Source organism: Tamandua tetradactyla (genome assembly GCF_023851605.1).
Source record: "Tamandua tetradactyla isolate mTamTet1 chromosome 9 unlocalized genomic scaffold, mTamTet1.pri SUPER_9_unloc_2, whole genome shotgun sequence".
NCBI classification, from domain to species: Eukaryota; Metazoa; Chordata; class Mammalia; order Pilosa; family Myrmecophagidae; genus Tamandua; species Tamandua tetradactyla.
Window position 1 is genome coordinate 157407 of NW_027518243.1, and position 23796 is coordinate 181202.

At 34.3% G+C, this 23796-nt stretch overlaps 1 pseudogene across 1 annotated transcript; it reads right to left on the reverse strand.

Annotated features, from left to right (window-relative positions):
- Positions 1-3190: 3190 nt before the first annotated feature.
- Positions 3191-22915, reverse strand: LOC143672735 (putative methyltransferase-like protein 25; annotated as a pseudogene). The gene is made up of 3 exons (XR_013170012.1): positions 22911-22915; positions 18643-18781; positions 3191-3784 (listed from the first exon to the last, which is right to left on the reverse strand). The product of XR_013170012.1 is annotated as a putative methyltransferase-like protein 25 (transcript).
- Positions 22916-23796: the final 881 nt, after the last annotated feature.

Consider the following 23796-nt stretch of genomic DNA (forward strand, 5'->3'; position numbering starts at 1 on the left):
AAATATTCGCAGAGTATTTGAAGGAAGATCACAAAAAGTATGCAGACCTACCATCAAACAATCCTTTAAAGATGAGAGGAAAAAACAAATTTTGGCAATTAAAATGAGGGTTAAAAAAATAATTCTGTTGAAGCTTATAAACATTCATTAGAATATCTGGATACAAATTCTCCCTAGAAAGTACTGTATATTTTAAATTTTCATAATTAATAATTACTTCCTTTTTGGGTAAAATGATTTCTATCACTACCAACATACTTTTGAGTTGTTTTTTTCTAATAGGCTTGGTCACTTAGCTATCTGTTATCTCTGACCCTTTTACAATTAATAGTTGCTTAACAACTATTCAAAGTAAAAGTTGGATCGCAAATGTAGCACACTTTATTAGGACAAACATGTGATCTGAGACACATTTCTACCATACTTTGACCATGTTATTCAAATTTTTTATTGATTTCACTTTTTGCACATTATGTTCTATATAATTCAGAAACTTGATAAAACAATATTATAAAAAACAATTAAAAGGGTGGGCCATGGTGCAGCAGGAAGAGTTCTCACCTGCCAGGCTGGAGAACCGGGTTTGATTCCAGTGCCTGCCTATGCAAAAAACAAACAAACAAAAACAATTATACATGGAAGTGCTAAGTTTGCATTTCTACTCCAACATCAGAAAAAGTACTTAGTTCATTTGTTGCATATGATATACAATATTAAATAAAATATAAAAATTTTTGCTCCAAATCATATAATGGGAATTTTTTACAAAGATTTTCCCATGAAACGTTTCTTATTAGCCAAACCCTAAAAATGTATGCATGTATAAATGTGTGCACACACATGCATACATACACACATGAAGTAGTTATATTCATACACCACTGAATCTTGATCAACATATCAATCATTTCAAAGTTGAATTTAATATAATACCTTTCTGTCTCTGACATCACTCATAGAAATTTAAAGAAGCAGCAAAAAGGAAGTTTTACACAGGAAATTCGATTCATATGAGAATCATAAACTTTTACAATCTGGAAATAAAAGAGCTGTAGAAAACTTCCATTATAACCCTCTCATTTTACAAATGACAACATTAAGCCCAGATAGTGCAAAGGTCCCATTATTAGTGTACAATCTATATGAATACAGGTATGCTTATTTTTAATTCAGTTTTTTAAACTAGACCACTATGCTTCTCAAAGTGTTTAATTCACCTAGCAAATGAATTTCTTCACCATACCAACTAAAATTAATTTTAGCAGTATAAATAAAATATTGAAGATATATTTATTTTTAAAATAACAAATTAATTATTGTTGAAATAATTGAATATATAATAGTATAGTTGTTGAGGGCACAAGTTTGGGAAGTTCATAACCTTGGTTTAAATTCCAGTTTAGCTCCTTGGGTGATTTAGGCAAGTTTCTTTTTAGTTTTCACTTTGTTACTTTGTTAATCTGTAAAATAGTGATAAAAATAGTATCACACTTCAATAGGTTGTTACAAGGCTTAAATAAATTAGTATGACATAACCTCCTATTAAACTGACATGCCATAAGACATGAATCAGTAGATACTTTCTAGTCTTTTTCTTATTAAAATTATGAATTCCAAATAATAACTATATTAACTTGTGATTGAAGTTTATTTTTATAACTATTTTCAGAACAAAAAAATTGTTTCACTTAGATATCATTTAAATCATTTTATAAAAAAAAATTATTTGCTCATATAATCTAGACATAAAGTCAAACCTCTCTGAAGAAAAAAACTGGTGGATGTAAATGGCTTTTACCTGATAGGATACTCAGGGGACAATAACCACCATTATCTTCAAAGCACATTTTTTGGAGAGTTGTACAACTATTTTCCTTTTAGGCATTATGCTATAAATAAAAAAAGAACTCAGAAAATTGCTAATTAAGAGTAGAACAATAGAGCTCTAAATCTCTCTTTAAGCTTAGTTTAGCTTTCTCTAAAGATAACAGAAGAACATTTAATTTCATTCTTTACTATACTCATCATATAGGATTACTTAATAATATTGGTGGCAGCAGACTAGAAAATATAAATATCTAATCATTTTATTCTAATACTAAAAGATTAAAGTACTGTGTGTTGGGGGTGTGGGAGGTGTTGGTTAATTTTGGATACTGAATTGATGATTCACTATGGGACTAAAGAAACATTCTTATACCTTATATATTAGACAGAGTCTCATAAGAGTGTGCAAATAGTTTTGATCATATACCTTTAGCAAGAATTTCAATTACCTGAAAATATCACAAAAGCACTAAAAATTAATATTTTTTGAATTAGGTTAAAGTATTGGAGTTGTTTAACTCTGAGAAAAAGTTAAGATAGAACCTAACTACTGTTTTCATATATAAGAATAAAAACAATCAATGAGGATTAACCAGTTTCCCTTAACTAGTATAAACCAAAAATATCTTGGAAAAATAAAAGTTCTCTACTTTAAAAATGAAAAAAAAATTGATTAACTAGTAATAAGAATTTGGATTTATAAAGAACTCCAGTGTGTTTGTTTATTCATTTCCTTGGGGAAGAATTTATGAAAATTTAATAAGGGTAGAATATTGCAACTCCAAAATTTTCTTTGTATGGAAAATCAGTTAGACTAAGTAAGCTCTAAAAGCTCCTTCTACAATACTGTTTTATATACAATGTGGCCTTTATTTTAAAAATACAGTCTTTCAATTATAAAATGACATTTATAATTTAGAAAACGTTGAAGCCTTAGAAAATAACCAGAAGCTGTTATTCTTGTTCAAGGAAACTGCATATTTGGTTTTACCAAAGTGTACAGTAAACAAACATAATTTACCCTAGACTCTTTACTTCAAATTTAAATTAAAAAAATAAAATTTTAGAGTTTTTTTAGATTGAAATTTTAATAATCTCTTTGCTGCATAGTGAGGACTCCTCTTACTTACTAGCTTTTTTTGCTAGTATTTCTGTCTGGTTTTGGAGGCCTCAAATGAGTGAAAGTTACTCTATTTTAGAATGTCTTTTGAGCAGATTTTGATAGCCATGAGAATCATGAAAACCCAGTTATGATTTCATTTTCATAGTCTTAGATTCATGTGATCAGAGGAGAGAAGTAGGTTATGTAAACTACTATTACAAATTAATGTCTTACAGAACTTTTAAAAATTATACTTAGAAATTAATTCCAAAGTAAAATCACCTCTATATCTTGAATAATATCTCATAGTTCTGAATCAGCAGTGATAAAAGAGGTTAATGGTGAATATACACTTGATTCACTTGACTGTGATGTTGTTTTCCTCTATTTACTTCAGAAATTTCTCTGATTGGTATTTTGGATGAACAAGTAGGCTCTATAGCATTAACAGGCAAAAGAGAAATGCCATTTCCAAGACCCAATTTGTCTTCATGCTGTGGCTGAGTATGTAGGTTTTTTCATCTGCTTTCTGATGTTAAAAATTACAGGGTCCAAAAACTGAGAGGTAGAAATGTTCTCTTGATTTATGAGACTATTTTTACATTCTTTCTCAACATCTACTTTGCATTTAATTTCATCCTATACTTTCCTTTCTTTTGCCATTTTTAATGCCAGTCCACTGACATTTAATCTTGAGTGAGTATTATAGGCTCTCCAGTGTTTCTTAAGTTTCCTGTTTCTCTCCTCAGCTCCATGTGTATTGATATTTGAGGAATCAATTCCATAAACGTTTAAGCCATACTTCAAGGACAAAAAGGAGCTTAGGTAGCCTTTCCCAGATTCCAAGTCAATAACCTAAAGTAAGAAAAATAGAAGGAATTAGAACAATTTTAGTCAGATGGCAAAGACTACATTACTTATACATTTTTAAAAAGCAAGTAAACAAATGGGCTGAAAAATACAAACTGTTACGCTTGTTTTCACTTTAATTTTTTGATTCCTATTAAAAGCCACTCACTTTCACCATTTTTATCCAAATATTTACTGGAGATTGTAGTCAGTACTACAAGTTAAGAAAAAGAAGTAAAAGGTATAGATTTTAGAAGGGAAGAAATAAAACTGTCTTTAGTCACAGATGACTTGATTGTATCTGGAGAAAATCCAGGGGAATATACAAAAAGGTTAATAGAATTAGAAGGTGACTTTAGCAGTTTCTCAGGATACAAGGTCAAAAAACCAGGAATGAACAATTAGAGCACAGATAATATAGTAGCAAAGAATAATTAGAAAATAAAAAATTTAAACAGTCCAATTACAAAACACACAAATTGAACACTCAGGAAAAAAATTAAAAAATAATAATATGTAAAAGACCTACACTCTGAAAATTCTAAAACATTGTATAGAAAAAAATTTTTAAATATCAATGAAGATATATTTCACACTCATGTAATAGCACATTTAATTTTGTTAAGATCACAATTCTGTCTAAATTAACTACAGATTCAATATAATACCAATCAAAATCACGACAGGGCTTTTTGAAGAAATTGACAAGCAGATACTACAATTTAAGTGAAAAGGCAAAGTACTTAGAACAACCAAAATAATTTTGAAAAAGAAGGCTGGAGGATTTATACTGATTACAGAATTAATATAAAGTCACAGTAATCAAAACAGTGTAGTGTTGGTATGAAGGCAGAATATATATCAATGGAAAAGAACAGAGTCCAGACTTAGAGTCACTGATTTTTGACAAAAGTGCCAAATTAAATGAAGAAAATAGTATTTTCAACAAGTGGTGCTGGTAGAACTGGATATGCATATGGAAAAAAATGAACTTTAACTCTCACATGCTAAACACAGAAATTAATTCAAAGTGGATCACAGGTCTAAATGTATGAGTAAAACTATTCATCTTCTAGAAGAAAATAAATGAGCAAAACTTTGTGAAACTGAGGTAACCAAAGATTGCTTATGTAGGCAATAAAAAGCATGAACTATAAAAAAATTTATAAAATGGACTTCACTAAAATTAAAACTTTTGCCAATCAAAACACATAGTTCAAAAATAAAAAGAAATTTTGCAAAATATATGTCTGAGAAAAGGCTCATATCCAGAAAATATGAAAGTGCTTACAACTCAATAATAAAAAGACAAGCAACCCAATTAAAAATTAGGCAAAAGATGTCAATACACACTTTACAAAATGAATAATTCAAATTGCCAATATGAATAGCCTCTACTCAAAAACACTACAAATGCCAAGTATTGGTGAGGACATGAAGAAACTGGAACATTCACTCATACATTACTGATGAAAATGTAAAATGATATAGCCACTTTGGAAAACAGTGCAGCAGTTTGCAATAAAGTTAAACTACACTTATAATGTGATCCAGCAATCCCACTCATAGCTCTTTACTCAAAAGAAATGAAAACAAGCGTATACAAAGTCTCACATATGAATATTCATAACCACCTTATTCACAATAGCCAAAAAAGGAACAACTCAAATGTTCATCAATTAGTAAATACAAATAGTAATAAATTCATACTATGGGATACTATTCAGCAGTAAAAAGTAACAAAGTATACATACACACAATATTGATTACTCTTAAAGATTGTGTGCTAAGTAAAAGAAATTAAGCAGAAGTCTATATTCTATATCATTCTATTTATATGATGTTCTAGAAAAGTCAAAACTATAAGCAAATTAGTAGATCCCTGGAACTAAGGGAGCAAAACAATCTGTAAAAGGGCATGAGGAAACTTTTTAGGATGGTGACAATAACCTATATCTTGATTTTGACATACAACTGCATATATACCAAAATTCATCATACTGTACACCTAGAATTGGTGAATTTTATCATGTAATTTGAACTCAATGAAGCTAAAGGAGATAAGGAAAATTTTAAAACTACAAAGATTATTACTGTCATGTCATTCTATAGGAAATCTATAGATAATTACAGAATTAGAATCATAACAAAATCATTATCTACTTTTATAACTATATTTTATCATTAAAATCAATTAAACCATGATGCAAGTATTTGCCCCTCAAGGAAACATTCCTATATTTGAAGTAATGCATATCATTAATAACATCTTCAGAATTTCAGGGCCTTGCCAGTTCATAGGTAAAATCATTTCATAGGTATGACTGCAGTAAATATTGCCCACTTAACTAAAGTGATTAGCTCATAAGTAGTTTCCACACTCCTATTTTATGTTAATCTTTGGCTAGATATTGTGGGAATTACAGAAGTATACATGTATATATATTCTTGACTTTATAGGGTTTACAATCTAACTGAAGAAGTCATACTCATACTCATGAATACAAAAGCTATATAGTAGAAGCTCTATTAGTCACTTTCCCTCTATTTGAATCTCCAGAGAAAGCAAAGCCCTCCATTCCTCTATAAAACATACTCACTGTTGCTGATAGCAAGCTTAATACTAGTACCCAGTGGGATGCATGCTTACCAAAAAGTAATTGAATTTGCTCCAGAATCTATTTATGACAAGTCTACCTGTGAATCAGGAAAATTCTGGCTCTAAGTAAGAGAACTAAATTTTGAACAATGAAGAAAATTTATTATCTCATGTAATAAGAAATCTGGCAGTAGGGTAGTTGAGCAATTTGGAGATTCAACCATGCATGGCCGTCGGGTTTAGAGTTAATTGGTATATGGTGCACCATTGAAGCACAGGCCTAGGTACAATAGGGACTTTCAGCAAATGACCACTTTTTTATATACACAGCAAAGGGTCCAAAAGAGCAAGGGAAGAAATTCTATTATGGCTAGAAGCCTAGAAAGGCCAACTGTTCTGGTATGGGTTGGTAGCATGGTATGCCCTGCTTTGCATCAGTGATGAGGGACAGTTGTGTTCCCTGAGTGTTGGGTTTTATATACTGGCTGGGAGTGGCAGGTGGGGGTTGGCTGTCAATGCACCAAAAGCATGCATTAAGTGATCTTTGTGTGCAGACAAGTATCTGCAGCCGGCTGAGATTTAACATCTCCCCAGGGTACTTGTAGTCTCTTGAGAAATGAAAACATACTGAACACTGCAGGCAAACAAGCAAAAATAAAAACATACCATAAACCTTAACACAAACAAGCAAAAATGGAAACTTACCAAATAGCTGCATGTAGACAAGCAAGAGACTGTAAGGCTGTGAAATGGCCACTGAGTGTGTCTGTGATTCCCCAGCTTTGGGCCAGCTTATTTGGAGTTCTGGTTGCAACATGGTGTAGAAATGCCAACAAATTTTGTCTTCACAAGATAACATCTAAAGCCCTTTCCAATAATGGGACAAACTTTTCTAGAAAAGTCTGCCAGCAGACTTCCTATTATATCTTGCTGATCCAAGTTGGCTTTTTAATAATATATGTAGTACTAGCAATAGAAATTAAAAATGTGCAATTATAGGTAGCACTTGCAGGAATCCACAAGATGTATGACTTCTTGTTTCAAATAATCTGGTCCAAAGAACAAAAACCCCACCAGATTGATGTCCTACCTCTTACCCTATTACAGCCTATTCCTTGTTGAATTATCTGCTCTAGGCTATAGGTATGAAGACAGAGGAGCCTCCAGTCCAATATCTGGGGGGAGTATCTCCCTCATTTCCATATTCAGTTTAGATGACCTTCTCACAGCTCACAGACGACCTTCCCATAGTAGTTACCTCTGTTTTTTTTTTTTTTTTTTTTTTTTGCATGAGCAGGCACTGGAAATTGAACCCAGATCTCTGGCATGACAGGTGACTATTCTGCCACTGAGCCACTGCCACACTGCCAGTAGTTACATTTTAAAATAATATTAGTGAGGTATTCTACTTCATATAGAACCATTGTATATTGTTGACTTGATGTAGAGGTCTAACTATCTTAGCCTAATGACTCTCAAATTTATAACTCCAGTTTGGAATTCTTCCATAAACTTCAAGCTCATATATCCAATGATATAATGAACATTTTCATTTGGATATCTAATAAACACCTCAAATTAAGATTCACAAAGAGATGAGCTCTTGATATTCTCTGTAAAACCTGCCCCTCCTATATTTTCTTCATCATAGTTAATGGTATCTCCCTATTTCCTTTCTTTCTCTCATACCCTATATCTGAGTTGTGAGCAAATTCTATTGGCTTTTTATTCAACACACATCCATAAAATAATCACTTACTGATGCTACTTCACACTTACTCCACTCTAAAACTGGCTAACTGTGATAGCCTCTTCAACGGTCTCCTGGCTTCCATCTCTATCTGCTTCAGTCCATTCATAAAAGAGTAAAACAAAGTCTGATCATGCCACTATTCTGAGGAAAACTCATTGTCTCTCTGATCTTATTTCCTGCTAATAAGCCCCTCTTTTACATTAAAAATCTACCATTATTTTACTTAAGAGCTTCTAAAAATGCTACCATAAAATATGTACTCTTTGGTAATGTGCTCCATTTTCCCACTCAATTTTATGTTTCTAAAATTTATCCACACTATAGGTACAGTGGAAGTTGTTAACTTTTACTGATGATTTATGTTCCAATAAGTAAACATACCACAGTTCAATTATCCGGTCTCCTATGGGTGGAAATTAAGTTTGTTTTTAGGTTTCTGATAATTGAGACATCCTTGTACAAACTTCCTGACATTGGTATGAATAGATTTCACTAGGAGAGGGCATAGAACCTAGAAGTTGAATTGATAAGTTGAAGTTTATGTTATTATTCACATTTACAAAATAGTGCTGAATTCTGTTTCAAGGTCATTATACCTATGTACACTCAAACCAAAATGGTATAAGAATGTCCCTGCATCACAACCTTGAGTGACAGTTTTGTCACACTAAATTTATGCCAAACACATAGTATAAAATAGTATCCTACTGTGGTTTTTATCTGCATTTATTTGGAAAATCTCAGCCATTGTTTCCTTAAATAGTTTTCCATTCCTTCCCTTTCCTCCTTCCAGTAAATTAAAGAGAAGTGTGATAGATCCTCTCACTCTACTCTCACATGTTTTAACCACTCTCAAATTTTACATTTTTCTGTCCTGTATCACAAATAATTTTCATAGTTATCTCCTCTAGCTCAGAAATTCCTTCTTCTATTGGGTCTAATCTACATTCAACTAATACATTGAATTTTTCTTTTAATTAGTTATATTATTTTTATAATTAGTTATATTGTTAGGCTCTAAAAGTTCTGTTTCAGACTTCTGCTTTCAGCCATTTTGGAATAGCTGGAATAAGAGAATGCTGAACTTATTCTCCTTCCACCATAATCAACTAGAAAAACAGACAAAATATATTAGGCAATGGTTTTGTACTTTGGACAGCAAGCTATTCAGGAATGTGGTCCCTAATTAAAGGGAAACAAATGAGGTGAACTCTATGATGTACTCATTGTTCAGCCTGGATGCACTTTCCAGATCACAGATAAGAATTTGCAAAGAATATGATGGCTGGAATTTAAATAGAAGAAGGATGGGCCCTGTGTAGATAAAGAATTCCAGAACTATACAGAGAAGAGCCCTTTGGGTCTGCTGCTGAATGTTACTACATGCATGAATACAGTAAACCTCCATGAGACCAGGAAAATAGCCACCAGAGAGCAGTGAGCTGAACGGCTCCCAGAGCTAACACAAGATTATGAAAAGTTTAATTTCTGATGAGCCAAATTGGAGGGTCCTCATTAAACAGCCAGGTCTTAAAGCAGAGACCTTAACTATAGGACTACATTAGTCCTACAATAAAGACTACACTACATCCAATCAATAATAAATCTAAAAAACACCCTTGAAAGTGTTAAGCTCATCCATAAGTAACTTCACTGGACAACAATACAAACTATGACATTCTTTAAGATAATACAATAAAATCCAACAATCATCAGTAAAAATAATGCCTTTCAATCAATAAAAAATGATTACACATGTGAAGAAGGAGGAAAATATGACTAACCAGTATGAAAAAATATGTCAATAGAAACAGATCCAGAATGACAAAGTTGATGTAGTTAGCAAAGGTATTAAACTTAGATTTTAATTTTATATAAATTCTCAAGGATTTAAAGGAAAATATAAATATAATGAGACAACCAATGGAAGCTATAAAAAGTAGGAATTCTTGAGAAAATAGACATAGTACTAGGAATAGACAATTTTACTGGAAATGATAAATAGCAAAATAGATAATGTGGAAATAAAAAAAGCAATGAACTTAAATTCCTTGTAATAGAAAATGAATAGAAATGAAAAGCATGAATTGAAAATGAAGCAGAAAGAGAACAAATGGCTGAATAAATAATAATGGCCAAACACTCAGTGACCTGTAGAACAATATTAAGCAGTCTCATATACATGTAATTGGAGTCTCACATGGAGTTGAAGTGAAGTAGATATTGCAGAAAATATATCTGAAGAAATAAGGGCTCAAGTTTTTCTTAAAATTTGATGAAAATTATAAATTTGTTGATCCAAGATGGTAAATAACCCCAAGGCAAGATAGACAATACAGAATACATAACAAGGAACATTATTATCAAATTGCCAAAAACCTAAGAACAATCTCCATTTCTGTGAAAAAAGTACCCCTAAAACAGATCCAACAGGACACGTTAAACTTTTTCAAAAGTATTTTCTCTGCACCTTGGAAATAAATCTGCTTTATTACTTTAAAGTCATTTTTATTATGCAATATTTCATACAAATAAAATAATAATTGTAATATATATACAAAATTATGATGCCAATGACAAAGCAAACACCCCTTGTCTTAATTTCCAGAGGCAGATGCTGTGACAACAATTTAAGAATAAATGATTTGGTAGGTGAAAAAAATTCTACTTAAACAGTAATAACACAAACACCATTGTTTTATTTCTAATGAAAATTTTAAAAGCTTTAAAATAAAGCCCACAGGAATCCTTATTGAAAATGTTTCATAAAGTATACATAATGTTTTTATATTATACCCTCCTATATTTCTTCTGCACTCCTCAATTCTTCAACATGCATCACTGATATCTCCCTCCTTGTAAGCTCCATCCTACCCAGGTCCTTTATCGCAACTAAAGTTGGGAGTATATCAGTGATATCAGTTCAAGCATATAATTGAACTTAAGATTTAGGCACCCTCATGGATGTGGGATTTATTGGCTTCTGCTCTGCTTTTGCAATCACCATAGTGTAGATTATTCCCAGGAATTGGAACATCAACTATAACCCTAAACTAAGTCACATAACTCTTGTTCCCTTCCTGTGTATTCCCAAACTAAATGATTGGGTTTATGACTTAATTTTTATTTATTTATTTATTTTTGCATGGGTAGGCACTGGGAAGCAAACCCAGGTCTCTGGCATGGCAGGGGAGAATTCTGCCTGCTGAGCCACTGTGGCCTGTCCATGACTTGGTTTTCATACAAAATCTGAGTCCAGTTCTTGTGGTCTCTGTTGCTCTGATTCATTTAGACCTATCTTCCACTCTGGACAGGACATTTATCCCATTTTCCCACCATACATGAACAGATCCTCTATCTAGCATACCTTACAGCCAATTATCTGGTTGTTAGGACTCTGTCCTCTCAAGCAGGCCTTCTATTATGAAATGATACCTTAATTGCCTGTTCTTGCTATGTCTCTCTTAACACTCACTAACCTGCCCATTTGTTCCTCTAGAATCCATTATCACTGTCATTACTCTTTAGGAGCACTAATAGGTATCATTTCAGAATCAACTGAAGAATTTTCATAAACTTAGCATTTATCCCCAATATCCTCATCAAGCAGGGCAGTGGGGGTAGTGTTTATTCTTTCTACTCCAGCTGATTATCACAGTCAAGGAGAGCCTGATAGATATTGCTCAGTCATGGCACTGGAGAAAAGGTTGAGAACTTTGCTTCTACCCCCTAACCTAGAAATCTATGTTGCCATAAAAGTGGCTCTTCATGCATAGTCTCAAGCTCCCACAGTCTAGAAGAATTTATGGAAAAGATTCTAATACCTATTAAAAACTACAGGAAGGAAAAGACTCCATTACCCCTACCATTCCCTTTGTAAGAATAATAAAAACAACTTAACATATTTTAGGTCAATGTGCCCACTGATTTTTCTTTAACATCTATTTTCCAAAAAGCTACTTTTCAAAACACAAGTGCATGGTGATTATGACACAATGAAAGAATCTGTGTCCTAAAAACAAAGTTTCTCTGTGTTATTTATTGAGGCAAGTGTCCCAGACCACAATTTTAGAACCCAGATTCTGAGAATTCTTAGTGACAAACAAGTTTGAGTAATGTCATCTTCATAATGTAGTTCCAAGTTGCAGTTATAACATATCAAATAGAATAACCCTTAACTTCCATCCACTCTAAAAAGAGTGAAAATTGTAGTGAAATATTGATAGTCATTTTTTTTACTATAAATCTGTTAGAATTACAGTGTACTAAGAAATGAGATAATATGTTTAAAGGATCTGACATTTCAGCTATTATTTATAACATTTTAAAGGCTATATAGTAATAGTAGAAAATAAAATTTGAATGCAATAAACAAATGGAAATATTTTGGACTTCCGGAGAAGATGGCAGCGTAGTAAGACGCGCGGATCTTAGTTCCTCCTCCAGAACAGCTACTAGGGGAGTAGAAACGATACAGAACAGCTACGAGAGCCACAACAGAGATCAAAAAGACAGCGTACCCCATCCTGGAATGGCTGACTGGCTGAGAGAAACCGCTCCGGTGAGATCGCTGAGGGGCACGGGGTTCCCCGGGTGGGGCGGTAAAAGCGGCCGGAGTCCATCCCTTCTTCCTTCCCGGGCCAGCTGGCAGAATTGGGCAGGTGGTCCCCTCAAGCCACGGCGGCTGGCACCCCAACCACGCGCGGCCCCTGGACCAACTGAGAGAACTGGATCGGAAATCCCCAGGCTGCAGAGAACGGTGATGGGGGGGGGTCCCTTCCAAACACATGACTCCCCGGTCCGGCTGGGAACAGTGCACTTTCCCGGGCCACAGTGGCTGGTGCCCTCCCGCCATGCTTGGCATCCCGGGCCGACTGGGAAATTCGGAAGGGCGCTCTCACAGGCTGCGGAGGCTGGCGACCCTGCCTGCGTTCAGACCCCCGGGCCGGCTGGCACACTTCCAAGCCGCTTCAGCTGGCAAACCCACCCCACAGTGAGAGTTTTCCAAAGTTAAAGGACCCACAGCACCTTTTACTGGTGGGACCCTCAGACAAACGTGTGGCACGAGCGCCACCTACTGGGCAGGATAAGAAAAACAGAACCTAGAGATTTCACAGAAATATCTTTCAACCTGTTTGGTCCAACACCCAGGTAAATCTGACTAAATGCCCAGATGCCAGCAGAAGATAATGGATCACGCTCAAAAAATTGAAAATATGGCCCAGTCAAAGGAACAAACCAATAGTTCAAATGAGATACAGGAGCTGAGACAACTAATGCTGAATATACGAACAGAAATGGAAAACCTCTTCAAAAACAAAATCGATAAATTGAAGGAGGACATGAAGAAGAAATGGGCTGAACATAAAGAAGAAATAGAAAAACTGAAAAAACAAATCACAGAACTTATGGAAGTGAAGGATAAAGTAGAAAAGATGGAAAAAACAATGGATACCTACAATGATAGATTTAAAGAGACAGAAGATAGAATTAGTGATCTGGAAGATGGAACATCTGAATTCCAAAAGGAAACAGAAACTATTGGGAAAAGAATGGAAAATTTTGAACAGGGTAGCAGGAAACTCAAGGACAATATGAACCGCACAAATATATGTGTTGTGGGTGTCCCAGAAGGAGAAGAGAAGGGAAAAGGTGGAGAAAAACTAATGGAAGAAATATTATCACTGAAAATTTCCCAACTCTTATGAAAGACCTAAAATTACAGATCCAAGAAGTGCAGCGCACCCCAAAGAGATTAGACCCAAATAGGCATTCTCCAAGACACTTACTAGTTAGAATGTCAGAGGTCAAAGAGAAAGAGAGGATCTTGAAAGCAGCAAGAAAAAAACAATCCATCACATACAAGGGAAACCCAATAAGACTATGTGTAGATTTCTCAGCAGAAACCATGGAAGCTAGAAGACAGTGGGATGATATATTTAAATTACTAAGAGAGAAAAACTGCCAACCAAGACTCCTATATTCAGCAAAATTGTCCTTCAAAAATGAGAGAGAAATTAAAACATTCTCAGACAAAAAGTCACTGAGAGAATTTGTGACCAAGAAACCAGCTCTGCAAGAAATACTAAAGGGAGCACTAGAGTCAGATACGAAAAGACAGAAGAGAGAGGTATGGAGAAGAGTGTAGAAAGAAGGAAAGTCAGATATGATATATATAATACAAAAGGCAAAACGGTAGAGGAAAATATTATCCAAACAGTAATAACACTAAATGTTAATGGACTGAATTCCCCAATCAAAAGACATAGACTGGCAGAATGGATTAAAAAACAGGATCCTTCCATATGCTGTCTACAGGAAACACATCTTAGACCCAAAGATAAACATAGGTTGAAAGTGAAAGGTTGGGAAAAGATATCTCATGCAAATAACCAGAAAAGAGCAGGAGTGGCTATATTAATGTCCAACAAATAAGACTTCAAATGTAAAACAGTTAAAAGAGACAAAGAAGGACACTATCTACTAATAAAAGGAACAATTAAACAAGAAGACATAACAATCATAAATATTTACGCACCAAACCAGAATGCCCCAAAATACGTGAGGAATACACTGCAAACACTGAAAAGGGAAATAGACACATATACCATAATAGTTGGAGATTTCAATTCACCACTCTCATCAATGGACAGAACATCTAGACAGAGGATCAATAAAGAAATAGACAATCTGAATATTACTATAAACGAGCTAGACTTAACAGACATTTATAGGACATTACATCCCACAACAGCAGGATACACCTTTTTCTCAAGTGCTCATGGATCATTCTCAAAGATAGACCATATGCTTGGTCACAAAGCAAGTCTTAACAAATTTAAAAAGATTGAAATCATGCACAACACTTTCTCGGATCATAAAGGAATGAAGTTGGAAATCAATAATAGGTGGAGTCCCAGAAAATTCACAGATAAATGGAGGCTCAACAACACACTCTTAAACAGTGAGTGGGTCAAAGAAGAAATTGCAAGAGAAATTAGTAAATACCTTGAGGCGAATGAAAATGAAAACACAACATATCAAAACTTATGGGATGCAGCAAAGGCAGTGCTAAGAGGGAAATTTATTGTCCTAAATGCCTATATCAGAAAAGAAGAAAAGGCAAAAACGCAGGAATTAACTGTCCACTTGGAAGAAGAACTGGAGAAAGAACAGCAAACTAATCCCAAAGCAAGCAAAAAGAAAGAAATAACAAAGATTAGAGCAGAAATAAATGAAATTGAAACCATGAAAACAATAGAGAAAATCAGTAAGACCAGAAGTTGGTTCTATGAGAAAATCAATAAGATTGATGGGCCCTTAGCAAGATTGACAAAAAGAAGAAGAGAGAGGATGCAAAGAAATAAGATCAGAAATGGAAGAGGAGACATAACTACTGACCTCACAGAAATAAAGGAGGTAATAACAGGATACTATGAACAACTTTATGCTAATAAATACAACAATTTAGATGAAATGGACAGGTTCCTGGAAAGACATGAGCAACCAACTTTGTCTCAAGAAGAAATAGATGACCTCAGCAAACCAATCACAAGTAAAAAAATTGAATTAGTCATTCAAAAGCTTCCTAAAAAGAAAAATCCAGGACCAGACGGCTTCACATGTGAATTCTATCAAACATTCCAGAAAGAATTAGTACCAACTCTCCTCAAACTCTTCAAAAAAAATTGAAGTGGAGGGAAAACTACCTAATTCATTCTATGAAGCCAACATCACCCTCATACCAAAACCAGGCAAAGATATTACAAAAAAAGAAAACTACCACCAACCTCTCTAATGAACATAGATGCAAAAATCCTCAATAAAATTCTAGCAAATTGTATCCAACAACACATTAAAAGAATTATACATCATGACCAAGTAGGATTCATCCCAGGTATGCAAGGATGGTTCAACATAAGAAAATCAATTAATGTAATACAACATATCAACAAATCAAAGCAGAAAAATCACATGATCATCTCAATTGATGCAGAGAAGGCATTTGACAAGATTCAACATCCTTTCCTGTTGAAAACACTTCAAAAGATAGGCATACAAGGGATCTTCCTTAAAATGATAGAGGGAATATATGAAAAACCCACAGCTAATATCATCCTCAATGGGGAAAAATTGAAAACTTTCCCCCTAAGATCAGGAACAAGAAAAGGATGTCCACTATCACCACTATTATTCAACATTGTGTTGGAGGCTCTAGCCAGAGCAACTAGACAAGAAAAAGAAACACAAGGCATCAAAATTGGAAAGGAAGAAGTAAAACTATCACTGTTTGCAGACGATATGATAGTATACATCGAAAACCCGGAAAAATCCACAACAAAACTACTACAGCTAATAAATGAGTACAACAAAGTAGCAGGTTACAAGATCAACATTCAAAAATCTGTAGCATTTCTATACACTAGCAATGAACAAGCTGAGGGAGAAATCAAGAAACGAATCCCATTTACAATTGCAACTAAAAGAATAAAATACCTAGGAATAAATTTAACTAAAGAGACAAAAAACCTATATAAAGAAAACTACAAAAAATTGTTAAAAGAAGTCACAGAAGACCTAAATAGATGGAAGGGCATACCGTGTTCATGGATTGGTAGACTAAATATAGTTAAGATGTCAATCCTACCTAAATTGATTTACAGATTCAATGCAATACCAATCAAAATCCCAATAACTTATTTTTCAAGAAATAGAAAAACCAATAAGCAAATTTATCTGGAAGGGCAGGGTGCCCCGAATTGCTAAAAACATCTTGAGGAAAAAAACAAAGCTGGAGGTCTCGCGCTGCCTGACTTTAAGGCATATTATGAAGCCACAGTGGTCAAAACAGCATGGTATTGGCATAAAGATAGATATATCGACCAATGGAATCGAATAGAGTGCTCAGATATAGACCCTCTCATCTATGGACATTTGATCTTTGATAAGGCAGTCAAGCCAACTCACCTGGAACAGAACAGTCTCTTCAATAAATGGTGCCTAGAGAACTGGATATCCATATGCAAAAGAATGAAAGAAGACCCATATCTCACACCCTATACAAAAGTTAACTCAAAATGGATCAAAGATCTAAACATTAGGTCTAAGACCATAAATCAGTTAGAGGAAAATGTAGGGAGATATCTTATGAAACTTACAATTGGAGGTGGTTTTATGGACCTTAAACCTAAAGCAAGAGCACTGAAGAAGGAAATAAATAAATGGGAGCTTCTCAAAATTAAACACTTTTGTGCATCAAAGAACTTTATCAAGAAAGTAGAAAGACAGCCTACACAATGGGAGACAATATTTTGAACTGACATATAAGATAAATATCTAGTATCCAGAATTTATAAAGAGATTGTTCAACTCAACAACAAAAAGACAGCCAACCCAATTACAAAATGGGAAAAAGACTTGAACAGACACCTATCAGAAGAGGAAATACAAATGGGCAAAAGGCACATGAAGAGATGCTCAATGTCCCTGGCCATTAGAGAAATGCAAATCAAAACCACAATGAGATATCATCTCACACCCACCAGAATGGCCATTATCAACAAAACAGAAAATGACAAGTCCTGGAGAGAATGCGGAAAAAGAGGCACACTTATCCACTGTTGGTGGGAATGTCAAATGGTGCAACCACTGCGAAGGCAGTTGGGCAGTTCCTCAAAAAGCTGAATATAGAATTGCCATATGACGCAGCAATACCATTGCTGGGTATCTACTCAAAGGTCTTAAGGGCAAAGACACAAACGGACATTTGCACACCAATGTTTATAGCAACGTTATTTACAATTACAAAGAGATGGAAACAGCCAAAATGTCCATCAATAGACGAGTGGCTAAACAAACTGTGGTATATACATACGATGGAATATTATGCAGCTTTAAGACAGGAGAAACTTATGAAGCATATAATAACATGGATGGACCTAGAGAACATTATGCTGAGTGAGTCTAGCCCAAAACTAAAGGACAAATACTATATGGTCCCACTGATGTGAACTGACATTCGAGAATAAACTTGGAATATGTCATTGGTAACAGAGTCCAGCAGGAGTTAGAAACAGGGTAAGATAATGGGTAATTGGAGCTGAAGGGATACAGACTGTGCAGCAGGACTAGATACAAAAACTCAAAAATGGACAGCACAATAATACCTAATTGTAAAGTAATCATGTTAAAACACTGAATGAAGCTACATGTGAGCTATAGGTTTTTTTTTCTTTTTTTTTACTGTTATTATTACTTTTATTTTTTTCTCTATATTAACATTCTATATCTTTTTCTGTTGTGTTGCTAGTTCTTCTAAACCGATGCAAATGTACTAAGAAACGATGATCATGCATCTATGTGATGATGTTGAGAATCACTGATTGCACATGTAGAATGGTATGATTTCTAAATGTTGGGTTAATTTCTTTTTTCCGTTAATTAATAAAAAAAAACAAACCAAAAAAAAAAGGAAATATTTTAATGCCTGAAAATATAGGGAAACATTCTTACCTGTTTTATTCCACAGAAATCAACAATATTGCTGATCAGCTCTGACATTGACTGAACTTCATGAGATTTTTTGATATTCATAAATTCATCTGGATTCACATTTTCTCCTGACCAAAATTTAAACAAAGTTACAATACTGCTATTAAAGATCAAAATCTAATTTGAAGACTCAGTTGATGAATGTAATTGCACTTTGTGTAATTAAATATGAAAATAGCAGAGATTCTGTGGTGACACCTGGATGATAGATCTATTAGTTTAGCTGCTTTGAATCAAATCTGAATTCATAAAATAACAAATACTACCCACAGTACAATGGCATTATCAAAATGTTCCTTGATGCAAAAAGAAAAACAATTAAGCACAAAGGAAAAGATTGATAAACTGAATTATTAAATAAATTATCTTTTTTAGAAGACACTGTTAAGAAAGTGAAAAGGCAAGTCACAAAATGAAAGAAAATATTTACAATGAACACATACACACACATATAGGACTTGTATACAGGAATAAAAGAAAACAAAACAAAAATAAACTCCTATAAATCAATAAGAAAAAGACCACCTAATAGGAAAATGGACAAGAGGCTGAATAGGCTTCAGTAACTGTGCCCTTCAGCCCTTACCCATGTATGAATAATTTAGATTTAAATTAAGTTAAATCAACTAAAATAAAACATTAAGTTCCTACACTGCCCAGACAAATCTGTAGTACTTAGCAGCCACGCAACAAGTTTTCACTGTACTGGACAGCATAGCTATAGAACATTTTAGCATTGCAGAACACTCCCTAGGACAGAACAGTATATGCTATATACTACAGAGAATATTGGAATGGCCGAAAAGCACATAAGGTACTCAATATTTTTAGCCATTAGCAGTTCACAAATTAAAAATCAGATGAGATATTAAATATGCACCAGAATGGCTAAAATGAAAGACTGACTATACAAAGTGTTGATGAAGATGTGGAACAAGGGGAAGTTTTAAACACTGCCAAGTGGGAGGATAAACCAATACATCCTCATTAACATTTTTTCCAGTATCTCCTAAGCCCATACATATGCAGACTCTATGACTCCCAGCAATTCCACTACTAGGAACATAACAACAAAATATATGCATAGGTAAACTGAGACATTTACAAGAATGTTCATAGTGGCACTATTCCTAATAGCCCAAACCTAAAAGCTCAAATATTTATCAATGGAAGAAGGGAAAATTTGTGATATGTTCTTAGAATGGAATACCATAGCAATTAGAAAAAACAAACTTTTGCTAACTGTGGTATCAGGGATGAATCTGTAAAGCAAACAAGGCAAAAAAGAATATGTACTATAAAAATTTGAAAACAGGAAAAACTTCTCAGTGTCAACAATAATGCCAATAATGATTATTCTATTTAGTATGGGAGTAGTGATGGGGAGGAGGTAAGAGGGGAGGTTTCTGGTATGCTAGTAATGCTCTATTTCTTGATCTGAGGGGGGTGGTTTCATGGGTGTTTTGATTTTGAGATAACATGTTATGAAGATTCATGTAAAATATTTCAAAAGAAAATATTTTCCACATTAATTTAAATACTAATGTCCCAAATATATTTCTTGAACACGGGCAATGAATTAAATTTCAAATGAGGAAACAGAATTATATAACCAGCCTGCTGTGAGCTGTGCTATGCATTATAGGACTTGCAACATCAATGGCCTATACCCACTAGATACCTTCCAAGTTGTGACAAAAATATCTCCTGAAATTGGCAAATGTCCTCTGAGGGGAAAATAACCTCCAGCTGAAAACAAACATATAGCATCTGGCATGATAAAAACATTATTTATACATTTATACTCAAGAACTTTGATTAGACTCCTTTTCAACCATCATTACCTGTTACATAAAGAGGTAAGATAAATTTCATTTCATTCCTGAGTAGGCATCATTATGGCAATTACTTGTTAAAACTGTTTTTACATTTGTATTACAGAATGTGTCACATATAGGGTAATTCTTCTCTATGGTACATTAATACTAAATTCAAAAATCCATGCCTTTACACATCTCTTGCCCTTTTTAGATATCAACTGGGGGCTTCTTTACTGAAAATAAAACTTAAAACTAAAAGTAGTGAGATAATAAGCATTAGAGACAAAAGACAAACAGTCATGTCACAGTCAACTATTTTATACTAATATATAATACTTTCATATGTATATATTCATTCCTAAGTCACCCATTAGAATGCTTTATTTGTCCTAATAAAATAAATATTTAAAGGTAAAAATATGCATTTTCAAAGGAAATACATGAATCTGTATGCCTAAGAAAATTTTGACTAAAACTACTAAATTTTTTGAGTAAGAAAATATGCTTTCCCTTATACTAAAACCCATATAATTTATGTAATGGTTAAAAGAAAACAGAGCATATAAATTTGTCTGTTTAGATACTTACTTCTAAAGTTAAGTATTTAAGTGATATTTCTACCTTTGTCTGAAAATATCTTCAGTTCACCTTCACACATGAATGATGATATAGCTGGGTATGGTGTTCTACACTGATTATTATTCTCAGCACTAAAAGATCTTTATCATTGCCTTACAGTATTTACTGTAGCTGATGAAAGGTCTACTGTCCATTTGTATTCCTTTCAGGTAAGCTATCTTTTATTACTCTGGTTGTTTTTAAAATTATCTCTTTTGAATTCTCCATTTCAGTACAATTTTGGATTTATTCAATTTGTTTTATATAGGACTTTCTTTAACCCATGGATTTTTTAAAAAAATTCTTAGCCTTTACATTTTCAAAATATTTAGTCTCCTCCATGTGCCTTTTCAGATATTTGCTAGACCTTCTCAATATTTTCTGTGTGTGCTGGTTTCCTATTGCTGATGTAACAACTTCTCACATGTTTAGTGGATTAAACAACACAAATGTATTATGTTATAATTCTGGAATTCAGCAATCCAAAATGGGTTCATGGGGCTAAGATCAAGGTTTCAAAAGGGTTACATTCCTCTCTGGAGGTTTTAGGGGAGAATCTATCTTTTTGCCTTTTCCAGCTTCTAAAGACTGTTGTATTTCTTGATTATGGATCTCTTCCATATTTAGAGGCAGCAATGGTCAGTCAAATCTTCTTATATCACATCATAGTGATTGATTCTTCTGCCCACCTCTTTCATCTTTTCAGGATCCTTGTTATTCTGCTGGGCCCACCCACTGGAAAAATCCAAGGATAATCTTCCTATTTTAAGGTCAGTTGATAAGCAACCATAATTCCACATGAAACCTCAATTCTCCCTTGGTATGTAACATAATATATTCACAGGTTCCAGGGATTAGGATGTAGACATCTTTGGGGAACTATTATTTAGCCTATGCAGAGCATGTTTCTTCCCCTCTACCACCTCCTAATAGCTGTTTATTACAAAGTACTAGGATAAATCAAAGAGGTAATATGCAAAGATGATATTATAAACTATGCTTAGATGAGAAGCAGAAGTAATGGACAAGACAGACTGGAGCTCTGAATGGATGACTTTTTTCTATGAGTGAGTTGAAGGAGGGAAGGGAATTTGGGAAGATACATAGAAAATACAAGACTGGATGGGAATGAAGACTGACTTGCTGTCTAAGGCCTTAGCTTCACCACCAAAGAGAATATTTTCCTTATCAGATAAAATTCTTATACAGAACTTGCCTGACTCATGTCACCTGGGCAACTCCTGGTACATTCCTCCTGTTCCAAACTTTGAAAGAAGACCTCAGGACAAGCATAGGCCATGGAAGAGGACTGGGACTGATGGCTTCTGGTGAGAAATGGAAGCCAGGGTTGAGGTATTTTTAGCATAAGGCTGGGATGGTGATGGGAAAACAGGGATGGGGGATTTGCAGCACAGGGCTGGGATGGTTGTTATGGCATAACAGTCTTCTCTGCATTTAAGAACTTCAGGGGCCAGGCTTAACACAAGGTGACAATAGTAGAATACCAGGTTTCAAGAAGATCTTTCCAAATAGAAACTGTAGTCATTCAGGATCCTGTATATGGCATCCAGAAGTTTCCTGATGACATACTGATGGCACTTTATGACATGGTCTCCATCACAGAGGTTTGGCTTCCAAAATGGCACAGTGAAATTCTGTTGGCAGATACTAGCATAGCAAGTCAGTATGCTGACATACAAGAGGATGGGGAATGTACCCTCTCAAAACTCACCTATCACTAGCATGCACCCCTACTTAACTAATCAATACTCTCTCTTGTACTGTGAATACCTCATAGTTCATCCCAACCCACCACCCAAGAATAGTGGTCTTGCTGTTTATTCCTGCAGGAATACAATACCCTTGACCACTCTGATGCCCATAATGCCATCTCTAGACTTTACATATTGGGAGAAGGGGCATCTTTATTTGCCTCATGGTAAAATATCTTATGGATACTTTGAAAAGAAGTTCAGTCAATTATTGCCAGTCAACAGCAGCTGGGGAAAGTGTTGGTTTCTTCAGTGTTTTGGGTGCCAATGGACTACAGCCCCCTTTGCAATACTGCCAATGAAATAATTTGCAGCCACAAGGCCCTTGAAAAGAGCTATGATTAATCAAATAGCCCCTTCTCTTTTAATCCATGTCCTTATGAAATAATATTACTTAAACTTATTAGAGAAATAGAAGAGATAAAAGAAGAAATGCAAATGATAAGGAACAGTCCTCAAAGAGGAAAAGGTACCTTTAAAATGGAAAATGTTAGTGGACACACCTTTACCATACGAACAAACTTAGCATCACCAAAACAACTTCTGAAATAATGAACCGAAAAGGAAACAATATCACTTAAGCAGAATTTCTATAAAAGTGTACACCTAGTGGTGCAAGTGTAGTTCAGTGGTAGAATTCTTGTTGGCCATGTGGGAGACCCAGGTTCAATTTGCAGCCCACTCACTTCCCAAATCAAACAAACAAGCAAGGAAACAAACAAAAACCCACAAACAACCAAAAATTTTAAAAATGGTGTTGCAATAAGGGGAAAAAGAATGAAATGTGACCTTCTCCATACAGCAAAAAAAAAAAAGTACACCTGTATCTAAACATGGGAATATAATAGGACAAATCTGGCCTATATACATCAAAAGTATCTGTGTTAGGAAAAACAAAGAAAGGC